This window comes from Vipera ursinii (genome assembly GCF_947247035.1).
Source record: "Vipera ursinii genome assembly, chromosome: 2".
Taxonomy (NCBI): Eukaryota; Metazoa; Chordata; class Lepidosauria; order Squamata; family Viperidae; genus Vipera; species Vipera ursinii.
Window position 1 is genome coordinate 64579408 of NC_139513.1, and position 15428 is coordinate 64594835.

At 38.4% G+C, this 15428-nt stretch overlaps 1 protein-coding gene across 1 annotated transcript in view; it reads left to right on the forward strand.

Annotated features, from left to right (window-relative positions):
• The window catches only part of CENPP (centromere protein P), a 174040-nt gene that overhangs the window by 99006 nt on the left and 59606 nt on the right, over positions 1–15428 (forward strand). The gene's annotated exons all lie outside the window — the stretch shown is intronic.

The window sequence follows — 15428 nt, forward strand, 5'->3', positions numbered from 1 at the left end:
GTAGAATACAGACTCCTAAAATAAAATACAATGAATACCAAACAGAAAAATACCATTATTGATTTTGTAATTTCAGAACTATTAAAAATTGCCACACATAAGCATCTAGAATATAAATATTAATTCATCTGTTGAGATTTTACTTGAGAACTAAGGTGGCTAAAATGTTTTATTTCTGCAAATTATATGGAACACTAGAAATCTTTTAGAAACTTAACATTTCAAATGAAAAGGATTTGATGGTTGCAGAGTACAGTACTCAGTCTGTATTGCCAAAATGATCAGTTTGGCCTTTAGAAATGAAACATTGTAGAAACCTGGACGGGAAATAAGGCTATGAAGCTACAAAAGCTTAGAAAAGCTTGGAGCAGTTCCTATCCCAATCGGAGTCCAGTCTGTTGTGTATATAAAGAAGCACATTGCTGAAAGATAATTGAACAGGAGCCCAGTTGTAATCATTCCCCCCCAGTAATTCTCTCAGAACACCATCTACTTATATAGTTTAGTTTACAGGGTACCAAAGGCAGAATATAATTCTATAATACTATTTTTATTTATTTGTCATATCTATATAGCTAAATTGAAAGGAGTTAAATCTGGAAAAAAGCGCTACAGTTTCCTTTCTTGTTTCTGGCAGAGCTTGCAAAGAAAAGAAAGTGCTTCTGTAACATTCCCACACTGAGTTAAGAATCCAGAAATGATGTGTCAGCAAGCAAAAAATAATAATAATGTTTTATTTTTAAATCCATGCTGTCTTCTAATATAAATACTACATTGCTTTTAAGGTGCTTGTAGATCTATCTCTTTATGAACTGCTCATAAAGAGAGCATAGAATTTTTCCAAGTATCAGTGTTAGATTGATTTGTTTGTAATTTTTCTATCTCTTCATTTCCTTCCCCCTCCAAATATTCCAAAACAGGAATATTTTTCTATTCCAGTCACCTAGCATTTTGCCATTCTACAGAACTTATCAAAAGCTAATAGATTAAAGTACTTAGACCATTAGCTAGTTCCTTCAGGGATCTAAGATGGATGTAACCTGGACATTTTGTACAAAACTAGATAGATTCCATTATTGGATAATATAGAAATGCAGCTAAATAAAGTCATGGAGAACAGAAAATACTTCATCCAAGTCACAACAGATGAAGATAAAATGATTGTATAATAATCCAATATATATGATTTCTTAGTAATCTGAATATGAGCTTTAAATTGAGGTGAGAAATAATTAAGATGTAATTATTTAAAATAAATAGTAGAATAGCGATTTGATTTTTGCAACAAAAGAGATTACATTAAATTTTCTATAACTTGATCAGCAATGTAATTCTGTGTTCTCTATAATTTGGCTTGGCCTAATTAAAGCAGGTGTGAGGGTGCACATGTGAGTTCTTATATAAAAACTGCATTTTGTGAAACTAGATGCCTAATGTCTCTAAAATACTTGAAATAATTTTCAAGTATATATTCCGGCTATATATATCTTAAAATATTGATAGCATTTTAAAAGACAGTTTTAGAATAGCAGCATAATGGCTGGATCTAGGCATTTCTTTCATGCCTTTACAGGATACTGCATCTACGCTCCTGACCAAAAAAAATGCATTGCATTGTTGTTCGGAAGTATTAAATTATCTAATAAAGCCCTGAATTTTTCTGAGCCAGTAAAATGAAAGCAGAGAGGGGAAGAATTCTGTGTCAGTGCCTTTTCATGAACTGTCTTACACTGCATTATTTAGAATTAACTGGTTAAGGAAGATTGCTGCCATATCATGGTTGTAACCACAGCAAAAACTGTTATGGCAGTTTTAAGGCTGACACATCTGCAGTGATATAAGTTGCCTGACCCAAGTTCACTTTTAACAACTGTTTCTGTTATCTTGGCACCCTCTCTGACCCATAGTGACATTCTCATCTCCTTCTCTTCCAAATCTCTGAAGACACTGCTATATTAACATATTCTCATTTGTATTAGATCCATTTGATATTTGACTTTAATACTATCTCAAGTTTGTCCATGACTGCATATTTAGCAGGGGGTAGGGCAAAGAATGGGTTCCTCATGAGTAATTTAGTCTAATCTAAGTGCTTGTGCTTTACTGTGGCCATTCAACTTCTAGATAACTGAAAGGCAGCAGGTTGCTTAACTTAAAAAAAGGATTATTATTAAATTGTCTCAAAATGTACATTCAGTATTATAAAATAATAGCCTATGCGCCTTGTACTGTGTATAGTGATCCTTTATATCCAACAGACCATTCAAATATTAATGGCTGCCAAGATTATAAGAAATAAAACTCTGTTTTGAAGAAAATCATTAATGATTTTTAATAATATTAAACTTTAACTAAGCCCTGGTTATAATTTCTTATTTAAATAATATATAATAATAAATAATAATCTCAATAATAAGAAAAAGTATTCCATTTAAATTCACTAGCTGCCAGGATAAAAGTTTCTGAAAATTTTATTTTTGCAAAGCAAGTCACTAGAAAGTGCTTTGATTCAGGATGCCAGCATGGCCAGAAATAATGTTATTTAACTTTATTATTTACATTAAATCAGAGAGTTGGGCTGCTTGATTTGAAATTCTAATGACTTCATCTTCATGGAGCATAAGGCAGAATGCTTTCCTGCCTAGTTTTGCCAGTATTCCTATACCTTTACTTTAAAAGCATGCATATTTGTGAATCCACATATTTATATGTGCTGAGTATACACAGAATTTTATAAAATCAAATGACATTGAATATACATGAAATATGAGGAATTTCTGCTAGGATTACTTTATTTAGAAGTAAGCCCATTTCAATTCAATGACACTCCTAGGTGTTATAGAATTACACCCTAAATGGTTTTCATCAGATACGCAACTATTCTGTTTGATCTAATCAAACAGTCCAAACAGAATAATGAATTAAACACAATGATTTGTAATACCTATTACTTCTTCACCTAATAGCGACTTTCTAAATGCTAATTATAGGAAGCTCAATCCATTTCTACTTTTCTGTTCTTTATGTAGTAGAGGACTCAGCTGACAGAATAGGGGAGACATTCTATACAGTCCTCCATTCTCTTTCATCCCTTAGGAAACTCTAAAAGATGGGGAGATTGTGAATTGCTGAAAATATGGCTAAATACTAATATCGAGTCTGCAATTCACTTGCTTGGCAGAAAGTTCTCTTTAATTCAATAGGATTTAATTCTGAATAAACACATATTTTTCTGTTCATAGTATAAAAGCAGCTAAATTATAGTGCATTGTTTTCTAATATGTGCTGTAAAACATTGAATGATATTTAAAGTACCGGTACATCATTAATAATGACCAAAGAATATTTGCTTCATTACAACATTGATGTATTAATAAAAAGTAAAAAAAAACCACCTACCTTGCAAATTTGTCAAGTCCCTTAAAAATTGTTCCACCTAAGAAAATGATTTCCACCTTGATAATTTATAAAACATTAAGCTTATAAAATTAGCAGTAAATATTTTAAAGAGGTTAAAAATCCCTTTAAAGGTCCTTTTCTTCCTGGCACCCTGAGTAATACTTGAATAAACTCCTTCTGTGGATTAGTCTATCTGAGCACTGAAGAATAACACTAAGAAAACTTGTTATTGCTCATGTGTTTTTCATCACTGCCTGTATCTGAGCCAAAACTTCTAGCTAACTCTAGATGTCTAAGCCCAATATGTGGTTAAATTTGAACCTTAATAATGGATGGCACAAAGCCAGTGCAAACCCTGGATGGTTCATTGAAGTCTGTTGTACCTTATGAAACAAAATATAACATACAATTTCTGGTATAGCATTTTGAAATATGCTGTTCATCCAAAGCAATCTAACAGCTAATCCTAATAGTGATATTGCTTAAGTGACTAGCTAGTGATAATTCCTAGTTGGCCTTGGCTGATCCCTAGCTAAGCAGGGTCATATGTAGTTAGTAGTTGGAGAGCAACCACCAGCTAATTCAAGGCTGTAGAAGCTGAGAAACAATTCAAGAAAGCAGTGAGAAATTGTTTCCATATGGCTGCCAGAAAACTACTTGAAGAAATTTTTATTTTCTTTAAGAAGTGTGTCTGAAAATTTTTAAATGAATGAATTATGAATGATTCATATGCACTAGAAACAACAGGATAGAAAAGTTTGTTTAGTAACAGGAAAAAAAAACATTTCTTTTACAATCTTTGATAAGGAGATTGTGGTTGTCAAATAGGGACAGAATGCCCATTGGGCTGCATAACAATTTTTCAGAAATACCTTTCCAAAAATACAACTAAATTTGATCCCTTACATAGGAATAGCAAGAATTTCACCTTACATTTTTAGACAACACAAAAGAATTTAGGATAGCCACATTAATGTTTTATATGAAACGGCATATATGATTCCTTTATCCTGATTATTTTAGCTATGCCATCCATTTGATTAAAAACATGTAGGCTTAGATCTCATGATCTAGTCAGTTAATGCATTGAGGGGATTTTTTTTAGAGCCATAAAGCCTGATCTCATGGCAAAAAAAGTTTGTGACATAAGCACCATTGCTATTATTTTAAAAAATATGTGCATGGTTTGGGCTTCCCAGTGCATTGAAACTGAGAATGAAAGGAAGCAAAGAAAAGCAGTGGTTGGCTCTAGTCTATGTTGTATATGTTCGTTCTCTGAAAGTACATTGAAACATTTTATTCCAGGGATGTTCAAGAACACTGATCTGTCTGCATAATAGAATATGATTCTTTGAGTAACTGCAGATCATAAGATGTTGTTGTTGTTACTTGCAAAGTCATGTCTGACCCATCATGACCCCATGGACAATGTTCCTCCAGGCCTTCCTGTCCTCTACCATCTTCTGGAGTCCATTTAGGCTCATGTTTACTGCTTCAGTGACTCCATCCAGCCACCTCATTCTCTGTCGTCCCTTTCTTCTATTGCCCTCAACCTTTCCCAGCATTAGCTCTTTTCGAGTGAGTCCTTCCTTCTCATAAGGTAGCCAAAGTATTTGAGTTTCAACTTCAGGTTCTGGCCTTCTAAAGAGCAGTCAGGGTTGATCTCTAGGACTGACTGGTTTAATCACTTTGCAGTCCAAGGGACTTGCAGGAGTCTTCTCCAGCACCATAGTTCAAAGGCTTCAATTCTTTGGCGCTCAAGCTTTCTTATGGTCCAACTTTCACAACCATACATTGCAACTGGGAAGACAATAGTTGTTGTGATTCAGGGTCAGCCTATGGGTTCGGCAGTTGCTGAAAGCAACCGCTCAGATAGTGTTTCAAAGCTCCTGAATCTTGGTTCGAGTCTTGTTTGTTTTTTGTAGTAATAAATTTGGCAGACGTCATTCCAGCCTCTTGCCATTTATAAAGGGGTTGCCTTTTCTGCAGGGCCGGTAGCAGGCTGGTACAGAACAATAGTCTTGACTATACGCTCTTTTGTTGGCAGGGTGATGTCTCTGCTTTTTAATGTGCTGTCTAGATTTGTCATGGCTTTCTTCCCCAGGAGCAAGCGTTTTTTAATTTCTTGGCTGCAATCCCCGTCTGCGGTGATCTTGGAGCCCAGGAAAATAAAATCTGTAGCTACCTTCATTTCTTCCGCATCTATTTGCCAGGAATTGAGAGGGCCGGATGCCATGATCTTGGTTTTCTTAATATTTAGTGTCAACCCAACTTTTGCACTCTCCTTCACTTGCAACAAGAGGCTCTTTAGTTCCTCTTCACTTTCTGCCATTAGAGTGGTATCATCTGCATATCTTAGGTAGTTGATATTTCTCCCGGCAATCTTAATTCCAACTTTTGATTCATCTAGCCCTGCCTTTCTCATGATGTGCTCTGCATATAAGTTAAACAGGCAGGGCGACAGTATACAGCCTTGCCGGACTCCTTTCCCAATTTTGAACCAATCAGTGGTTCCGTGTCCAGTTCTCACTGTTGCTTCTTAACCCGCATATAGGTTTCTCAAGAGACAAATAAGATGGTCTGGTACTCCCATCTCTTTAAGAACTTGCCACAGTTTGTTATGATCCACACAATCAAATGCTTTAGCATAATCAATGAAGCAGAAGTAGATGTTTTTCTGGAACTCCCTAGTTTTCTCCATGATCCAGTGTATGTTGGCAATTTGATCTCTAGTTCCTCTACCTCTTCAAAATCCTGCCTGTACTTCTGGCAGTTATCGATCCACGTACTGCTGGAGTCTAGCTTGTAGGATTTTAAGCATAACTTTACTAGCATGAGAAATGAGTGCAATGGTGCGATAGTTTGAACATTCTTTGGCACTGCCTTTCTTTGGAATTGGAATGTAAACTGATCTTTTCCAATCCTGTGGCCACTGTTGAGTTTTCCAAATTTGCTGGCAAATTGAGTGTAGCACTTTTACTGCATTGTCTTTTATTTATTTATTTATTTATTTATTTATTTATTTTTGGGACTTATATGCCGCCCTATTTCCCAAAGGACTCAGGGCAGCTAACAACAATAAAACACAATAATACAAATGTTAAAAAAGATTAAACTAACAAACCCCAATGATAAAATGATAAAATATTAAAAATATTGTATTTAAAAATCCCTATCGTCAGTCCAGGTCAGCCTGATGGAAGAGAAATGTTTTAAGGCCGCGACGAAAGGACTGGAGATCTGGGGCCATCCGGAGCTCAAGGGGAAGTTGATTCCACAGCGCCGGCGCTCCCACAGAGAATGCCCTCCCCCTGGGGGTCGCCAGCCTACATTGTCTAGCCGACGGCACCCTGAGGAGGCCCTCCCTGTGTGAGCGCACCGGGCGATGGGAGGTCGTTCCTGGCAGCAGACGGTCCTGCAAATATCCCGGGCCTAAGCCATGTAGGGCTTTATAGCTAAGAACCAGCACCTTAAATCTCACCCGGAGGACAACCGGTAACCAATGTAGCTCATGCAGGAGGGGTGTAATATGGGAGTATCAGAATGCTCCCATCACAACCCGTGCGGCTGCATTCTGCATCAGCTGGAGCCTCCAGGTGGTCTTTAAGGGCAGCCCCATGTAGAGAGCATTGCAGTAATCTATATGGGAGGTAACGAGTGCATGAGTGACTGTACGTAGAGCATCTCGGTCCAAATAGGGGCACAACTGGCGCACCAGGCGAACCTGGGCAAAAGCCCCCCTGGCCACAACTCCTATATGGTCTTCAAAACTGAGTTGTGTATCCAGGAGGATGCCTAAGTTGCACGCCCTATCAACGGGAGGTAACACCTCTCCTCCCATAACCAAAGACGGAATCTCTTGGACTAAACAAGATGCCGGTACGTAGAGCCACTCAGTCTTGGCCGGGTTGAGCTGGAGCCTGTTCTTCCCCATCCAGATTCATACTGCTTCCAGGCAACGGGACATCACGTCGAAGGCATCATTGGGTTGGTTCGGGGTAGAGATGAAAAGCTGGGTATCATCAGCATATTGATGATACCTCACCCCGAAACCACGGATGATCTCTCAGTGGCTTCATATAGATGTTGAACAGGAAGGGAGAGAGGATCAACCCCTGGGGCACCCCACAACTAAGGGACCTCGGGGTTGACCTCTGCCCTCCTGCCATCTGTGAACGGCCCGAGAGGTATGAGGAGAACCACTGTAAAATGGTGCCTCCCACTCCCAACCCCCCAAGATGTCGCAGTAAGATACCATGGTCGATGGTATCAAAAGCCGCTGAGAGATCTAATAGGATCAGGACAGAGGAATAACCCCTATCCCGGGCCTGCCAGAGATCATCCACCAGCGCGACCAATGCCGTCTCTGTGCTGTACCCGGGCCTGAAACCCGATTGGTACGGATCCAGATACTCAGTTTCCTCCAGGACCAAAGGGAGCTGCCGTGCCACCACGCTCTCAACAACCTTCGCAAGAAAGCGAAGGTTGGAGACAGGACGAAAGTTATTTAAAATAGCTGGATCCAAGGCAGGTTTCTTGAGGAGGGACCTCACTACCGCCTCCTTCAAGGCGGCAGGGAAGCACCCCTCACTCAAGGAAGCATTAATAACTGCCAGGAGCCAGCCTTGTGTCACCTCCCGAGCTGCATAAACCAGCCACAAGGGGCACGGGTCCAACAAACACGTGGCGGCACTTAATTTCCCCATGATCCTGTCCACTTCATCCGGTGTCACAGGATCAAACTCCTCCCAAATATTATCTTTTAATATTTTGAATAGCTCAGCTGGAATACTGTCACCTCCACTAGCTTTATTGTTGCTCAGCTTTCGTAAGGCCCATTTCACTTCACATTCTAGGATGTCTGGCTCGAGGTCAGTGACCACCTCATCATGGTTATAGGGGACGTTAAGCTCGTTCTTGTATATTTCTTTTGTGTAATTTTGCCACCTCTTCTTAATCTCTTCTGCCTCTTTTAGGTCGCTGCCATTTTGGTCCTTTATCATGCCCATTTTTGCATGAAACGTTCCCTTCATCCCTTCAATTTTCTTGAAGAGATCTCTGGTCCTCCCTATTCTTTTGTTTTCTATTTCTTTGCACTGTTCATTTAAGAAGGTATTCTTATCACTTCTAGCTATTCTCTGGAATTCTGCATTCAGTTGGGTGTATCTTTTTCTCCCTTGCCTTTTGCTTCCCTCCTGTCCTCAGCTATTTGCAAAGCTTCCTCAGACAGCCATTTTGCTTTCTTGCATTTCTTTTTCTTTGGGATGGTTTTAGTTGCTACTTCTTGTAGAATGTTGCGAACCTCCATCCATGGTTCTTCAGGCACTCTGTGTTCTGTACCAGCCTGCTACCGGCCCTGCAGAAAAGGCAACCCCTTTACAAACGGCAAGAGGCTGGATTTACGTCTGCCAAATTATTTACTACAAAAACAAACAAGACACGAACCAAGATACAGGAGCTTTGAAACACTATCTGAACGGTTGCTTTCAGCAAACCAGCCTTCCCCACACACTCCCTTTATAAAGAGTTCAGGGCGTGGCTTCTCTGTGCCTCCTTCCGAGGAGCCCCATTGCCTTCCTCTGTCTACTCCTAATTGACTGCCTCCTGCGTCGGGCGTCCTTGAACAGGGCCAGCTGTGGTTCATCTTCATCCACGCTGTCAGGCTCACACAGCTGGGTCTCCACCAGGTGGGAGGGGCCTGGCTGGGGGCTCTGCGGAGCCTCAAAGCCATCATCAGCAAGTTCTTCAACACCCCCCTCCTCCCCCTCGTCTGAGTCATCCGACCCAACTGCCAAACCCACAGGCTGACCCTGAATCACAACACTCTGTCTATCAGATCTAATTCCTTAAATCTATTTGTCACCTCTACTGTATATTCAACAGGGATATGATATAGTTCATACCTGAGTGGCCTAGTGCTTTTCCCTACTTTCTTCAGTTTAAGCCTAAATTTTGCAACAAGAAGCTCATGGTCTGAGCCATAGTCAGCTCCTGGTCTTGTTTTTACTGACTGTATAGAGCTTCTCCATCTTTGGCTGCAGAGCACATAGTCAATCTGATTTCTGTGTTGACGGTCTGGTGATGTCCATGTGTAGAGCCGTCTCTTGGGTTGTTGGAAAAGAGTGTTTGCTATCACCATCGTATTCTCTTGACAAAATTCTATCAACCTTTGCCCTGCTTCATTTTGTACTCCAAGGCCAAATTTGCCTGTTATTCCAGTTATCTTTTGGCTTCCTACTTTAGCATTCCAGTCCCCCATGATGATAAGGACATCATTTTTGGGTGTTAGTTCTATAAGGTGCTGTAGGGCTTCATAGTACCGGTCAATTTCATCCTCTTCAGCACTGGTGGTTGGGGCATAGACTTGGACTACTGTGATATTGAATGGTTTGTCTTGGATTCGAACTGAGATCATTCTGTCATTTTGGGGATTGTATCCCAGTATTGCTTTTCTTACTCTTTTATTGACTATGAAGGCTACTCCATTTCTTCTGAGGGATTCTTGCCCGCAGTAGTATACCTGATGGTTATCTGAATTAAATTGACCCATTCCTGTCCATTTTAGCTCGCTGATTCCTAAGATGTCCATGTTCAGTGTTGTCATCTCTTGTTTGACCACATCCAGCTTTCCTTGATTCATGGATCTTACATTCCAGGTTCCTATGGAGAAAAAATCTTTACAGCATCGGACTTTCATTTCACCACCAGATACATCTACAGCTGAGCGTTCTTTTGGCTTTGGCCCAGTCGCTTTATTCTTTCTGGCGCTACTAGTACTAGCCCTCTGCTCTTCCCCAGTAGCATATTGGACGCCTTCCGACCTGAGGGACTCATCTTCCAGCATCATATCTTCTTTCCTTTTGGTACTGTCCTTAGGGTTTTCATGGCAAAGATACTGGAGTTGGTTGCCATTTCCTTCTCCAGTGGATCACGTTTTGTCAGAACTCTCTGCTATGACCTGTCCGTCTTGGTTGGCCCTGCATGGCATAGCTCATAGCTTCATTGAATTACGCAATCCCCTTCGCCACAACAAGGCAGTAATCCATGAATGGGAGATCATAAGTTAGTTATCCTTTAACTTTTTATTCCAGATTTTGTAATGCACTTCCAAGATTAAATAAGGTATCGATAAATTAAAATATGTATCTTAGGATGCATTAAAATTTTGAACTTGGGAAATATTCCATTAAATAAGTAAATTGAGAGGAAATACCTACAATGTGTTTTTAAATAACTTTAATGCAAATATTTAAATTTCACAGATTAAGCAGGGTACAAGAGACTTTTGAAGAAAGAACGCCACATTAAAATCCAAGCTTGCTTCTATAAGGATAAGTTAATGTCTATTTCAAGTCATGTTTACCTCCTGATAACTTTCTAGGTACTGTCCTGACATTTCTTGGAAGAATATGGAAATAAATTGCCATTATCCTCTTTTAAGATGCCTTTTCAACTTCTTAATCTAAACTGTACTCTGTTATTTCCTGTCTATCTCCTTTATAAGTATCAACCAACTTATCTTTGGGGCAGCTACAAGAGTCTTGATTCTAAAGATATGCAATTTAAGCTAATGTCAGAACATCAACACCACTTTAAAATATTTGATTTCTAAAATTTGGGAAGACCTATTACATATATGTGTCTTAGTTTATCAAACTGATTTATTAAAGAAATGATCTGCTTTTTGAGGGATCTCTAATGTAAACAATCTATATGTCAACGCTGGCCTTCAAGCTTATAAGAAGGAGCCTGAAGATCCAGTGATCAGTCCTGCCTTCATCAATAGAACTATGCAAACCTGTCTTTGTACAAAAATACCAATAGATTTTGTAATCCTAGTCAAGACACTCTAGTATTTTTATTCTTTTTCTTTAAACCCTCAAATTATATTAGCATATCTATTTATTAAGACATGCTTCTGTGTAAACACCCTACAAAACATTTTTCAATTGTTTTTAAATGTATTGTAACTTGAAAGCCAATAGAAAGAGGCCAAATGCTTTAATACTTGACATAGTCTTTTAGCTTATTCAAAGTTCTTAACATATTCTTATTTCCCTTTTCATACCAAGATATAATATTCTGATTACAAATCCTAGCTATCTAGTTATAATAATGCTTCTATTTATAACAACCTATTCTTAACTATATTCAAACCTCTAATCAATAATATAGCACCCCCTCTAATAGGTCAAAGCTTCTGTTTCCTTCAGTCTTACTCTAGCTTTCTTTCTTTGCCAACTAACTTTCCAGGTCAGTGTATTTGGATCATCAAATAATTCTTCCTCTATTTTTATATATATTATTTGGAACAAGAGAAACAATTTGGCTTTCCTTCCTTGTCATCCAGTATGTTCTGAAATCTTGGTTTATAAAATGTCTTTTCCATTTCCAATATTATCATTATATCTTCTGAGTTTTCATTTATCTGAGTCTGGTCATTTGTTTCCTCCTTTAGATCATCAGTGTTTGTATCAGCATTCTCTAGTTTTCCTTCTATTTTCTGGGTTGCTGGTTCCTTCTCTGTAGTTGTTTTCTGAGTTTGTAGATTTGAATTAGAAAATTGTTCTTTTATCTCCTTTGTGTTATTAGTAACCTGCTCACAAGCTAGAATAATTGTTTTTGTATTAATTTCAGCATGGAGAGAATTTCTTTCTGTGTTTCATCAGTATTTTCTTGATAATATGGCAAGTTAAGGCTGCTGGGAACATGTTAAAGATGATGTTTTACTATTTAACGCTGAGTATGAAACATCCATTTTATTTTATTTTATTTTTGTAAGTAGCATTTATAGATTTATCCAACTGACTGTCTGTTCCTGAATCTCCCCTAAGCAAATATAAGTAAAGTTCAAGTTTTTCTGTCCAATAAAAAATATATCCTTTCTGTCCAGGGAGAAAGAAGAATCTTTGAGGATTCTTTAACAATCAAGATTTATAATACAAAGTTTTCCATATATTTCTTCTACAAGAAAAAAAAATCCATAATACAGTTCTGAAAGTCAGTATTTATGTTCAAAATTCAGACAGGCCAAATTTAAAATGTTTATTCTCTCTGCCACATAGATAAGCAGCCCCCAAGCCTATTCCTTTTTTTCTCAACTGTGATTCTTAATAATCTTGCCAGATTTCTTTTAGGCATAAATAAGTTGTAGTGCCATAGTTCACCACTAGATGTCATCAATGCCACTTTCCAGTTTTTAGATCCAAAACTTACATTGTTAAAGACTTTTCAAGTCTTTTTAAATAGATAGATAGATAGATAGATAGATAGATAGATAGATAGATAGATCTTTAAAACACTTTTGATCCCCAAATGTTCAAGCTGTAAATATATTTTAATTCCAGATAAGTCTTATAGGTCGCCAGTGTCCCAAAGTATTAATTTACCACTTTTCTTTTGTGAGGGAGTGGAGTGGAAATTCCCTTTCCCACTTTCATCGGGTATATTTGGGTATATTTTCAGGAAGAGAGCTTAACATCATAAAGAAAGGATCACGTCTCACCCAGTTTCATCCACATTGCTGTAAAGTTGCTTGGTAGTGCTTGTTGACTTCCCTTGTCCGCGGCTTCGGACTGGCTACACAAATGCTGCCAGTCTTTCCTCCACCGGTTTGGAGGGCTTCCTTGGATCAAACGGAGGGGCTGCCATCCCCCCCCCACGATCAACGAGAGTCTCCTCCTTGCTTGCTGCCTCTACAGGGCAACTTTTGACCCTTTCCAGGGTCCCCCAGCGGGGCGAAACTAGACACGAAAGACGGAGTCCTGTCTTCCTGCGTCTGCATTGCCGCGAGATCCCAACTGGATATCTGAGTTGTTTTTTTAAAATCTTTCACTATTTGTAATACCTTTTGTAAATATACAGGTAGCTCTTGTTGTTCATAAGGGTTTAGTTCTAGGCTAACAACTGCAAATAATATGTTCACAAGTAATGAGAGCTCAAAGTAACATTCATTACACATGTGCGAAAAACCATGTCTCATCTTGTGCATGTGTAAAATGCAGAACACTCCAAAAACCACACACAAGAAAATGAACTGGGAATATACAGAACCCTTTTCCATGAATAATACTATCTGATCTTTGTATGCCAATTTCAGATACAAAAAAACCATGGGTAATGAAACTAAATCAGGATGGCACAGTGGTCTTTGATAGATATACTGCCTCTTAATACAGAACATTAGTTGGCAGATTAAAGAAGAGCTTTCTTTGTATTAAACATTTTAAAAAACCACCAAATATCCAGTATCTAATTTCTGGCAGCAACAAGTCAGTTGCTTCCAAGAACCCCACAATGTTTAATATTTTGAAAAAGCCATCAAAATTTCAGCTGGATTTGTACAGTAATCAAAATTGCTTGCAGAAGTGTACTACAGTTCTATTAATATACTGACTACATTTGCAGATATCCTTGGGAATACTCCCCATCACATGCCTGAGCTATAATTTTTAGTTTTTTAACAAGTATAGGGCAAATTTATGTAATTTCAGATGGAATGTTCTGACCCTTATAAAATCTTACGATGGCATACTGCTTTAATAAATAATTGTTAGTTTTCTGGAAAAGTTGAAACTTTCCATACAATGTCACTAGCATTGTTACCAGCTGTTTTAGAATAAAAAGCTTCTTTTTAACTTGAAAAAATTACATCATGCTTGTAAATATGGGAAGGAAAATAACTTGAGTTGCATAGCTTCCTAATGAGAAAACATTTCCTTTATTGTCACTTTCCCGCTCTCTTAGAGGAGGTTGTACAACATTGTTGTTCTCTCTCTTTCAGAGAAATTCTATGTTTAACACTTATTTCCTACTTAATTTCTTACAACCTATCTTAATCTAGCAACTTCCCATTACTATAAGCTTACAATTACTTCATATCTGTGTTCTAATCTCTGTATCCTTTCGCTCTACGTTTTTCTTTAAAGAATATTTCCTAATTCTTTGAGTAGGGGATCTTCATCTCTTGTAGCCAAATGCTAACCATTTACACTTAAAAATCCCTTTCCTGCTTCTGCTGTTGATTTGCATAATGGGCTTCTCTCTCCTCTCCAGCACTCACAATCTTCTCCTCCTAGAGTTGGTTTGTAAAATATTGCGCTTGGGCTGCTGCACAGAATAGTCTTGCTTTGGTCACTTCTTTGCAGACGTTAGTTGGGCTCTTTCCCTCGAACATTTGGCTCTTTCTCTCAGCAGGTTTTGCAGCGCCAAGGCTTTTATCACTCTGGGACTGCTGCTGAGTTACTTGCCTTTGAACTGAAAACTCTCCCCCTGCCTCTCTGTAGTCTTCCTGGCTCAACTCCCCCTCTGCTATACCCACACCCATGCTGGATTTCTGGTCCATTTAAGAGGCCTTCTCTCTAATTAAGGAGAAAGTTGGGCTCTTTAACCCCCCCCCCCTTTTCTGGCAACATTGAAATTCTGGTTTCCAGGAGGGAAGGAGAAATGCCTGCTCAATCTGGGAGGTTCCATGTTTCACCGCTTTTAAGAGATGAGATCCTTTGTTTAAATTCTTGTCAGACCAGTTCACTACACATTTCTGTATCTTATCCCTAACAAGATTAAAAAGTCTGAAAGGATTATTTATATCCCTGCTCTCTGTTGTAGGGTGAATATGTAGGTTGGCAAAGACATATAACTGTCATTGAAGGATTACTTTTGTTTCATCCACTATATCTAGACAAGCGGTTGGTTATCCATTATGATTGTAAACTCTCAGTCTCATAAATATACTTTGAGCATATCTATGGCCCATTTCAAGGCCATCTCTTTCTTTTCAATGGTGCTATAGTTAGCTTCTTCTAAAAATAGTTTTTTCGCTACATATACCACTGTATTATCTCCATCCCCATGAGTATATACCAACTTTTATGTCAGAAGCATAATTTATTGCTGGAAGCCTTTTCATACTCTGGCCCTTTTATGTTGAGTCTTTGACACAAAGCTTCTGTCAAGTCTTGAAAGCTTAATGACATTCTGATGTCAATTTCACTATTTATTTATTTGATTTAATATAGCCACCCATTTCA